Here is a 12,293-nt window from a genome sequence, read left to right as displayed (position 1 = left end):
AAAATTATATGGATCTCAAGAAATGGGATTGATAAACAAAGGAACAAGAATTAAGCTTCAAGATATGGACGTTTTAGGTTAAGACATCGTGTCTCCCAATGCCTCCGAAACCTCAGTTTCTCGGAAGTGAGGTAGTGAAGCATGCCCAAGGCAACCCCATGACGTTCAGTACTCTAGAACGCATGGTTGCACATGATGGATTATGCTACACATCCCCCTGTTGCGAGCCTACAGTTGAAGCCTTATAAAGTCGAGTTCTTGGAGATAGAGATGCTATTTGCTATGGGTAAGGTCTTGAAGGTTTAGAAACAAGGGAGAGCTCTCCACAATAGATGCTACCTTGAGGTGAATATTTGATGCTTTGTTTAGTAGATTTGATTCATCAATGTCATCTACTAGTACTCTAGCTACATGAAATTCATAGATTTTTGAAGAATCTCTAAATCTTTAACAATATTTCAAGAACACAAGTCTTGAAATTCTAATGTTTAACAAAGATTATATTTCTTTCACTTCAATCTTGTATTATATTCCATGGACATAGTAGAGTACATTTACGAAAAAAGAATTATATTTAAATATCTATTCATAAAATCGTAGAAAGTTAGTTTTGAAGATTGAAGAGTTTGTTGGTAGGGAAGACGAATAGTGTTAGATTGGCTTGAATGATATTTTTTTGAGTATCTAATGAATGGACTAAGTTCTATAATACGCTAAATGGGTGAATTGGAGTTAAAACTCAAGAATTGAGGTGAAATAATAATTTTTGTGAAAGTCGTGAAGTTGGAATCGCAGGTGCGACAGAAGTTCGCAGGCGTGACACTCGCAGATGTGAGATTTCTTCGTAGGAGCGGAAAAAGAATGGGAGACCTGCCATCGCAGGTGCAGAATAATGGATGCACCTGCGAACGCGCAGGTGCGAGGCTAGACGCTCAGATGCGAGAATTGTCCAGGCGAGTGGAACTCGCACCTGCGAGGATTTTCCGCAGGTGCGTTCCAACCTCCGCAGGTGCGAAAAACCTGTCTAGGCAGATCCTTAAAACGGACGAAAATTCCGTCCATTTCTTTCTATTTTTCATCCATTGTTAGGCGATTTCAGAGCTCTTTGTGAGGAGTTTTCAACTATCAACTTGGAGGTAAGTTAATTCTATACACTTTGAGTTAAATACATAGATTATAGGTAGATTATAACAAGTAAATCTTAGAAATCAAAGATTTAGATGAAAAATCTAGATTTTTATAAAAGTGAGATTTTAACCATGAAAATAGTTATGGAATTGGGTAGAAATTATATATTTAAGTTCTTGAGATTATGGGTAACATTTCCATCCGAAAATTTCCAGAATCCGGGCACGTGAGTCCGGGGTGAATTTTAGGAATTTTACCATTTTAGATAAGGTAATTTATTTAATAGATAAATTTCGAATCATTTAGCATATATTAATTATTTTGTAAAATATTTGGATAGTTTCGGATTTTTCGGCATCGAATCGAGAATTCAACGCGACGTGGTAATCGAAAAGTGGACTTTGAGACGAGGTAAGCCTCTTGTCTAATCTTGTGAGGGAAAAATTACCGTATAGGGATTAAATTGAATAATTGTTGCTAATTGCGGGGGCTACGTACGCACGGGGTGACGAGAATCTGTGCGTAGCTACTATTAATGATAAAGTCCAGGTAGTTTAGGACTCAAAGCATGAATTACTGGTGTAAATTGTATTCTTTATTTAATTAGTATTTAATTGATATACATGAATATATTGTGAATTGTTAGATAAAAATATTAAAGGGTGGAAATCTCATATGCTTGATTTTTTGTTTAAATTAATTAATTGTTAAAAAAAAATTATTCCTTCTCCCGAATTTATCTTATAATAAATACTCTCCTTCCGGAGGTACATAAGAAAATGTCATCCTTTCTTGTGGAGCAGGCCGAACGCCTCAGCAGGATATATGCATCTATGGATCGTGCCGCATGTCCCTCGGCAGTGTACACGACACTCTGGATCGGGCCGCACGTCCTCAGAAGAAATTGTGCTTAATAATAATAATCACACGATACCTTAATAGCTTATTTCAAGTTGCGAAGCCAATTGATAAATTTGATAATCCTTGGAATTTGATGAATTATTATGCCTGCTTGTTATGGAATTAATTGTTATTCCTGTAAATGAGATTTAATTGATAAATTAGAAATTATTTGAATTTAAAGAATTTAATTAATATATTGAAAATTGTTGCATTTGAAAGAATTTGATTATTTTCGCTGATTAAATAAATTATTGTAAATTCTGTAAATCATGTTGATTTAAATATCCTAGTTGTATTTCAATTATTATTATTGACCCATAGTGAGTGTCAAAGTCGGCCATCTTGTCTCTACCACTTCGAGATTAGGCTTGATACTTACTAGGTACACGTTGTTTACGTACTCATACTACACTTGCTGCACTTTTTGTGCAGGACCTGAGGCAAGTACTAGTGGGGGACCTATCGTCTTACACCCACGCTATCCAGGGGCATAGTGGTGAGCTGCCTTTCTGAGCCATTCTACAGCTACTAGTGTCTCTCCTTGTCTTTTTCATTATGTCTATTTTTATTTCAGACAGTATTTGAGGTTTTGTATAATCTACTAGATGCTCATACACTTGTGACACCATGTCTTGGCACACACATTGGTAGAATTTGGTATTTTATTATTTTTCTTGATTTTAAATTTTATCAATATATGCTTAATTTATTAAGTTGGCTTGCGTAACTGTAGTGTTGGGCTCCATCACGACTTATAGGTGAAAGTGGATCGTGACATTAGTAGTACAAGTCATGAGCCACTAAAACTTAGATTTACAAAGTTGGTATACAAATAAATGCAACATCTGTTTGAAATGTACATAAACAAAATTCGAATCTAAAACTATCAAGGACAAGTGGTAGATATATCCGGAAGGTAGGTACTTCTTCAATGCTATCTCCCGTCATCCACAGCCTCACAGCTCCAAGATGCACACAAGGTGAAGAAGTCTAGTATGAGTATAATTGACCCTATGTACTCAACAAGTATCATAACTAACCACGATGAGGTAATAGAAGAAAGAATAATGAATGATACTCGCTATCACCTGCATAGTTCATAACTCCAACAAGTATAGAACAATAATATGAACATGTTATGAATCACAGATAAAACCACCTTGGTGCACATGATAACTTAACTGTAACGACCCGACCGGTCGTTTTGAGCAATTGTACTTCGCTTAGTAGTTCGAGGGCATGAGTAGCTCAGTATGGTGTATTACGACTTGCGTGTATTATCGGTTATGATTTCAGGTATTTCGGAATTAGTTTGGAAGAATGAATTTCATGTTTGAAGCTTTAAGTTGGAAGAGTTGACCAAGTTTGACTTTTATGTATTTGACCTCTGATCAGAGTTTTGATGGTTCCGTTAGGTCCGTACAGTGATTTCGGACTTGGGCGTATGCCCGAAATTTCATTTGGATATTTCTAGAAGGTTTCGGCACTAATTGGCGAAAGTAAGAAATTTGAAGGTTTGAAAAGTTCATAAGTTTGACCGAGAGTTGACTTTGAGGATATCAGAATCAGATTGTGGTTTCGAGAATTGGAATAGCTTCATTATGTCATTTGGAACTTGTGCACAAAATTTGAGTTCATTCCGAGTTGATTTGATATGTTTCGGCATGAGTTTTGGAAGTTGAAAGTTCAAAATTCATTAAGTTCGATTTGAGGTGCAATTCATCGTTTCGATTTTGTTAGGTATGATTTGAGGTCTCGAGTAGGTCTGTGTTATATTATGGGGTCCTGAGGCACTCAGGTGAGTTCCGGGGTGGTTTCGGATCATTTAGTTGCTATTTTTTTGCTACAACAGTGTGCATCACAATCGCTGACTTTGGGTCGTGTTCTCGAAAGCAAAATGGAAAAAAGGGGCATGTGAATCGCGTTTGTGGAGAGAGCTTCGCGTTCGCAAAGAAGAATTTCCGTTGTCACTTAGCCGAATTTGGAAGCTTATACCTTGAAATTGATAAGGAATTTGGAGATGATCCAAAAATGAAAGTTGTAGTCCTTGATGTCTAGTTTTCCGAAAATAAAACCACTTGTCATTTGGAATTTTGTATAAAACTTTACGGCTATTATACTATATGATATATGGAAGAGTTGGGAAAGCTTGTCAGAGTATGTTCATCGCGATCGAGGGGAATATTCGCGATCGCGGAGTGTAAAAATTGAACAAGAATGTTTTTTGAATCGCGATCGCAAAGAGGGACCCCTGGCAGTGCAATAAAACATCAAATTTCTGGATTTTGAGTTTATTTTAACATATTTGGAGCTATGGAGCTTGGATTGGAGCAATTTCTGAAGTTATTTTCACGTTATGGATTGAGGAAAGTATTCTCTACTCGGCTTTGGTTATATTTCATGAATCTATCTTTATTTTTGGTAATTTGATTGTGAATTTTAAAGAGGAAATTGGGGGGTTTTGTCCAAAGTTTCATTGAGTGAATTTTTTAGATTTGAACATCAATTCAGAGTCGGATTTGAGTGAAACTAGTATGGTTGGACTCGTCATCGAATAGGTTGGCAGATTTTGTAAGTTTGGTCGAGTTTCAAGGTGCGGGCGTGGGTTTGCCTTTTTTGTTAACTTTGGGATTTTTGATTAAAGATTCGACCTTTATCAATTGGGTCTGTTTCCTTAGGCATTATTTGATGTATTTGAGTTTCTTTTGGCTAGTTTCGAGCCGTTCGAAGGTCGGTACGCGCGAGATGACATTTTTGGAGTATCGTTTGGCTTGCTCCGTATTGGATTTGGCTTATTCGAGGTAAGTATCACTTCTAAACTTGACGTTAAGGGTATGTACCCCTGAATATACGTGATATGTGTTTGGTGTTGAGGTGACACACAAGCTAAGTGACTAGTGTGTGGGCATGCACCGTGTGAATTATGACTCGGTTGTTTCTGTGGTACTACATGGTTATCTAATCTTGTTTTTATCCATTAGATTTCTACGTGTTAGAGTAATTGAGTTGTGATCCATGTTAGAAACCATGTTTAGGCTATATGCTTATTCTGTTGGGACAAACTGAGGTCATATCTGTTTTTGAGTTATTTGCTTAAATTGCAGTTACATACTCAGTCATACTCATTCATTTGCATATCACATCTCAATCTCTGTTTCTATTTATTAATACATCATATTTTCATTTTTGGCCTGATTTTCATGACATTTTGAGCCCATGAGAATGGAGAGATTGATGACTAAGCGAGGTCAAGGGCCTGTTTGTGAGTGATATATATGGGATCGTGCTGCACGCCGCATCATGCATTATTTATTCATGCCATGATTGGCTTATTATAGCGCTTGAGCTAGATCTGCCCCTCCGGAGTCTGCACACCCACAATGAGATCGATTGCTATTGATTCACGATGGGATCGTGCTCCGCGCCCAACAGGATTTGTTAGCATTTACGTTGTATCTTCCTTGGGCTGGATCTTCCCTGTACACTACTAAGTGACTGAGTGTGTTGAATGATTGAGCAAGATGAGTGGAGTGTGAGACAGTGAGATTGAGTACTCTGAGAGTGTGAGTACATGCATTCATCACTGTGATGCATTGCATTTGGCATGCATACTTGATATATAAACATATAGATGTATTTCCTCATGCTACCAGGTTTTGGTGACATTCATGTGTTCTCGTGCACATTTGACATGCATACTTGATATATAAACATCTTATTTATTGTTGAAATGTTTTGGGAAAAATCACAGTTTTTCTAACTTACTCGTACTTTGGTGTTTTCGGTGAAAGATTTGGGTTTTACTGTTATACCTGAGAAGTATGACTATTTTCTGTAACTGTGAACGAGCTGAGCATCATATCTCTGAGTTATTTCCTTTACCACTTTTATTATATTGTTATGGACTGTTGTTGGCTATTGGCGTTGGACTCCGACCTTTTTCCCAACTCGTCACTACTTTCAACCTAAGGTTAGGTTTGTTACTTATTGAGCACATGGGGTCGGTTGTACTCATACTACACTTCTGCACCTTGCGTGCAGCTATTTGATATTGATGTTGCTGTGTATGGCGGGAGTTGGCATTAGAGATGTACCTGCATTCCGATCATTGCTGCCTTTTGTTCTCGGTAGCTTTAGAATTATTAATCTATTCATGTATATTTTAGACAGATGATGTATTTATTTCATACCAGTTTTGTAAACTCTAAATCTTAGAAGCTCATAATTTGTACTATATGTCCTTGGAAATTCTTTTATAACAGCATAGTGGTATTATCATTACTTCTCTTAATGAATCTTATTGGAATTGATTTATTATTAATTGGCTTACCTAGCGGGTTAGGTTAGGTGCCATTACGACTAGTTGGCTTTTGGGTAGTGATAAGTTGGTATCAGAGCTCTAGGTTCATAGGTTCTACGAGTCATGAGCAAGTGTCTAGTAGAGTCTTGCGGATCGATATGATAACGTCCATACCTATCTTCGAGAGGCTACAAGGCATTTAGGATAAATTTTCCATCTTTATTTCCTTATCGTGCGACAATGATTCAACTTGAAGCGTATCTCTTTGACTTACTTTCACTTACTCATATGCACATGTGAGATCTCGGTATCAGTTGTACATCGATGACTTGTAGAATTTCATGGATGAGGTGCGGGATGTGTCTTTTGTGTTTTGGTGATGGGCCAGTCTGGAGGACTTGAGGCAAGGTTTAGACTGTAGCTTAGGCTCAATAGTTGCAGCTGTATGTTTTTGGACTTATATGTCTGGTAGTGTCCCTATAAGTGAAATTTATGGCTCGATGAGTGGATGGATGGCTATGTGATATGTATGATGTGATGATGATAAGCGCTTAGATGGTTTTTGGTATGACGGGAAGACTTTGCTTGGGATGTGGAAAAGACTATTGGGTGCTCGATTTCTGTGGATGTGTTATACGGTCTGGAGTTATGAGGATTTTGAGGGATTCTTTCATGTTATTTCATTTGTGAAAACGAAGTATATTCTCATGTCTTGTTGATGAGTTTAGACCGATGGAGATTAAGTAATTGCGTAGCAGTTATGGCTATGAAATGGTATAGAGAGATGTTAGTTTGAGGATAAGCAGGTGGGTATCACCTACAGGGTAATTTACAGATGTGTGATCCTTATGATGTTGTGTGGAGGGTTTATTTTTCTACTAGTAGGTTATAGGTGTTGTGATTTGAGTTTGGATTGGTTGAGAAAGTTGACTTGACCATTACGAGGATGAATGCGAGCTTAACAGATAATTTAAGGTACTATATGGCTTGTGTTATAAGAGCTTGTGAATGATTTAGTTGAATCTCACTGCGGTATTATGACAGTAATAGAGTACGGGCATTGTGAGTTATCAAGTGTTTTGATCTATGGCTTTGAGCCAAGTGAAAGAGTCTGCTATCGACGATTGGATTGCATGGTAACATGATGTATTGGTTTCGGTTTGAGGCATACTTGTGAATTAGATATGACTTGCGGAGGTTGTGATCGAGGATGACTCGAGTAATGGAATTTCTAGATACGGAGTATATTACACTTTATGGGTACATGGAAATCACGGGATGATTTGAGTTTGTTATTCGTGACGGATGTAGTGTGCATGGAGTAGGGATTTACTCGGTTGCTTAGAGGTGTGGATTACTTCTTAGGGTGTTGGTGCACTAATGAGGCACATGTCGTTCGGCCCGTTGGGTCGGGTGCAATTGAGAATTCTTTGGATTTGTATATGGCTAGAATTTGCGATTTACATTAGATGGTGTCGAGACTTGTGGTATTTCTATATCATTATGGATTCTACATTTCAGTATTAGGAAGGTGAAGGAAATGCTTTTAAATTCACTTAAGCTCTCTTCAGAGGGGTGTCTCGGGTGTGGTCTTTTTGGGGTGCTTAAGAGGGAATACAACGGCTTATAGGCCTTAGGGCGATGTGGTTTTATGCTAAGATCTCCTGGGGTGAACTTTGGGTAACGATCGTGGTGTTCTGGCAAGGAGAAGTGTCTCCTTGAGGGTAATAAATAAGGAACTCGGAGGAATAGGACAACTTGATAGTAGGTTGGATCTGCACGGTAATGGATATGATCGGTTCTTTGGGGTACTTATGATGTGGTGAGTCTCTACAGGTGTTTTGTGGCAATACTCTTAGGTTTGGCGACCTGCATGGCTTGGTTAAGTTAGAGAAATTCAGTTCTGATGGTTTGGTTATGTACAAATGGATTTCGAAGAGTTTTCAATGGTTTCTATCACTGTTTAAGATGGATATTTCCTACTGGCGTGAGGACCATGTTGCGTATTGTGATTTTCTCCTAGATGGGATCAAATAGAAGGTTTCGAACAGACCGGGTATATATTATGTTGATGACTCAAAGTTTATTATGAGATTCTCATACTTTTCATATGATGGCATGATAGATGCGGTGTGTTGTGTGAGATTGAGATTTGTATGTGCAAGGTCACGACTCAATTTGAAAGGAAGGTAATGAATTCTTAGGCAACATGGACAGTTTTAGATGACTCGATAAATGCTATAACTACTTGGTAATGCATGTGAGGGTGCGCATTTCAGAAGGTGCAATGTGTTTTGACTTACGGATGCTTCGTTGGTATTGTGATACTCGCCTGGTTGATCGACTATTGATTTTCAGATTTTGCTATATGGCATGGAAGAATTATAGAAGTATTTCTTGTGGGGATGATTATATATGATGGATGTATTATTCATTCGAGTGGCGGAGTTGGATCTGCTATGGTGATTCATGTGTTCTATGGATTTGGAGACTGAGAGGTCTCAGAAGAAGATTATTTTTGGGTTGCGGACTGTGAAGATGTGGCCAAAGTTATCTAGATGGTGGTACGTGCTATGGTTAGGTCATTATGGAATTTTGGAGGGCCATTTACCAATTTCGGGATGACCAGGGTTGATTTGGGGGCCCATTGGTAGGCCCGAGGAGGATGTGTATTTTATATCGGGTTAGATTTGTTGACTTGGCATCGTTATCGTTATTGTTGGAAGGTGTGTCATTTGGTTAGATTTGAACTTGAGCGTGTTCTGATATGTTCTATGTGTAACTCTTCTATGGTACGAGGAGTCGTGATTTGTTAGTTATATGCACACGTGATGCAGTTCTATTTGGGCCTTGAAGCGAAATTCGAGCGAAATGGTTACTGGGGTGTTGAATGGTTGATTGCGCCTTGATTATGGTCTTTCTGAGCTGTGGTATATTGTGTTATTTACTTCTCCATGGTTATGGTCATGCACTGATATACTTGGTATCGAATTGCTTATGGTTGTTGATTTCAAGCACTGGGGGCTCGAGGTATTTCATATGGATCGGTATTTGGATGGGTCACATATTGCAGCTAGGTTATGATAGGATATGATCCTTTGTGATAGATTCGTGTGTTTTGGTTCCACGATGTTATGGGTTCTTAGCATTGCATTGTGGTGGTACTTGTTGAGCTTGCGGGACGGTTCTCTTATTTGAGTCATTTTCCATTTTTGGATGCATTTGAATTTTTGCTTATGGGTGCACGGATTGCACAATTTGTGATTCTAGGTAGTGTTGGTGTGACGTGTCAGTAGGGTAGCTTGTATTTAATGAGATGGAGTCTTTGGGCCTAAAGTGATTGCTATCAAATTTGATTACAGTATGTTTGGGAGGATAATATCGGAAGTTAGCTTAGAAATTTGGCTATGATTCTGCTTAGGCGAGAGAGCTCCGTGACTTATTGATCTAATGAGTGGTTATGAGTTTCTATATGTTTCTTTCATCATCGGTAGTGTACGAGGGTTTTAGAATGGGATTTTGCTTGATATGAGGTTTATTACCAGTATTGGGTTTGTTTTGAGCAGTTATTGTGGTCGTAAAATATTGCTACGAGTATGCAAGTTATGCGGTATAGCATGTGATTACATCCTGGGTTATGGTTATGGCTCGATACAGCTTGTTCAGACTTATAAAATGTGTAGATGCAAGATTCGGGTCTTATAGGAAATTCCGGATGTTGGACCTTTGATTCCAAGGTTGAAGCAATGATCTACAGTTATGTTGTGTTATCAGGCTTACATGGTATAGGGTAACGTAGGATCACTCCCGGGAATATGCATGATAAGATTGCACATTGATTTGATGGCTTAGGAATAACTCTTGACACGTTCGAGGACGAACATATGTTTAAGTGGGGGAGAATGTAACCCGATCGGTCGTTTTGAGCAATTGCACTTCACTCGGTAGTTTGAGGGCATGAGTAGCTCCGTATAATGTATTACGACTTGATGTACCGTCAGTTTCAGTTTTCAGGTATTTCAGAATTAGTTTGAAAGAATGAATTTCATGTTTGAAGTTTTAAGTTGTAATAGCTGACAAGTTTAACCTTTATGTATTTGACCCCGGACCGAAGTTTTGATGGATCCGTTAGGTTCGGATGGTGATTTTGGATTGGGCGTATGCCCAAAATTTTATTTGGATATTTCTAGAAGGTTTCGGCGCAAATTGGCGAAAGTTGAAAATTTGAAGGTTTGGAAAGTTCATAAGTTTGACCGAGAGTTGACTTTGAGGATATCGGATCCAGATTGTGGTTTCGGAAATATGAATAGCTTCGTTATGTCATTTGGGACTTGTGCGCAAAATTTGAGTTCATTCCGAGTTGATTTGATATATTTCGACACGAGTTTTGGAAGTTAAAAATTCAAAGTTCATTAAGTCTGATTTGAGGTTCGATTCGTCGTTTCGATGTTGTTATGTGTGATTTGAGGCCTCGAGTAAGTATGTGTTATGTTATGGGACTTGTTGGCATGTTCGGATGGGGTCCCGAAGGGCTCGGGTGAGTTACAGGGTGGTTTCAGACCATTTGTAGGCCATTTTAGCTGTTGGTTTTTTGCTACCGTAGTGTGCATCGCGATCGCAGACTTTGGTTCGTGATCGCGGACTTTGGGTCGCGTTCGAGAAGATAAAAATGGAAAAAGGGGCATGTGAATCGTATTCGCCAAGTAGAATTTCTGTTGTCACTGAGCCGAATTTGGAAGCTTATATCTTGCAATTTATAAGGAATTTGGAGATGATCAAAAAACGGAAGTTGTAGCTCTTGATGTCTAGTTTTTGGAACTTCAAACTATTTGTAATTTGGAGATGTTTCGGAAATGTTATGGCTATTATACTAGAGGCTATCTCGAAGGGTTGGGCAAGCTTGTTGGAGTTTGTTCATCGCGATTGCGGGGGAATGTTCGCGATCGCGGAGGGTAAAAATTGAGCTGGAATTTGTTTTCAATCGTGATCATGATGTTGGGACCGCGATCGCGAAGAGGGGCCCTTGGCAGTGCTATAAAACATCAAATTTTGAGATTTTGAGTTCATTTTAACATATTTGGAGCTATGGAACTCGGATTGAAGCGATATTTTAAGCGATTTCCACCTTATGGATTGGGGTAAATGTTATATACTTGATTTTGGTTATATTTCATGAATCTATATTCATTTGTAGTAATTGGATAGTGAATTTGAAAGAGAAAATTGGGGGGGGGGGGGGGGGGGTCCAAAGTTACATAGAGTAAAAATTTGAGTTTTGAACATTGTTTCGGAGTCGGATTTGAGTGAAACTAGTGTGGTTGGACCCATAATCGAATGGGTTATAGGATTTGGTAAGTTTGGTTGAGTTCTGAGGTGCGGGCATAGGTTTGACGTTTTGGTTGACTTTGGGGCTTTTGATTAAAAATTCGATCTTTATCAATAATGTTTATTTCCTTAGGCATTATTTGATGTATTTGAGTTGGCTTTGGCTAGTTTCGAGTCGTTCGTAGGTCGCACGGGATGGAATTTATGGAGTATTGTTTGTCTTGATCGATAATGAATTTTTCTTGTTCGAGGTAAGTAACACTTCTAATTTGGTGTTGAGGGTATGAACCCCAGAATATACGTGACATGTGCTTGGTGTTGAGGTGATGCACATGCTAGGTGACGGGCGCGTGGGCTTGCACCGTGTGAATTATGGCTCGATTGTTTTTGTGGTACTGTGTTGCTACCTAATGTTGTTTTTATCTATGAGATTTCTATATGTTAGAGTAATTGAGCTATGATCCATGTTAAAAACCATGTTTAGGATATATGCTTATTATGTTGGGACCCACTGAGGTAAAATCTACTATTGAGTAATTTGCTTAAATTGCAGTTACATACTCAGTCATACTCATTCATTTTCATATCATATCTCAGTCTCTGTTTCTATTTATTGATACATCATATCATCATTTTT

Source organism: Nicotiana tomentosiformis, chromosome 8, assembly GCF_000390325.3.
Source record: "Nicotiana tomentosiformis chromosome 8, ASM39032v3, whole genome shotgun sequence".
Lineage (NCBI taxonomy): Eukaryota > Viridiplantae > Streptophyta > Magnoliopsida > Solanales > Solanaceae > Nicotiana > Nicotiana tomentosiformis.
The sequence above is the reverse complement of the archived record's forward strand: the minus strand, read 5'-3'. Positions refer to the sequence as shown.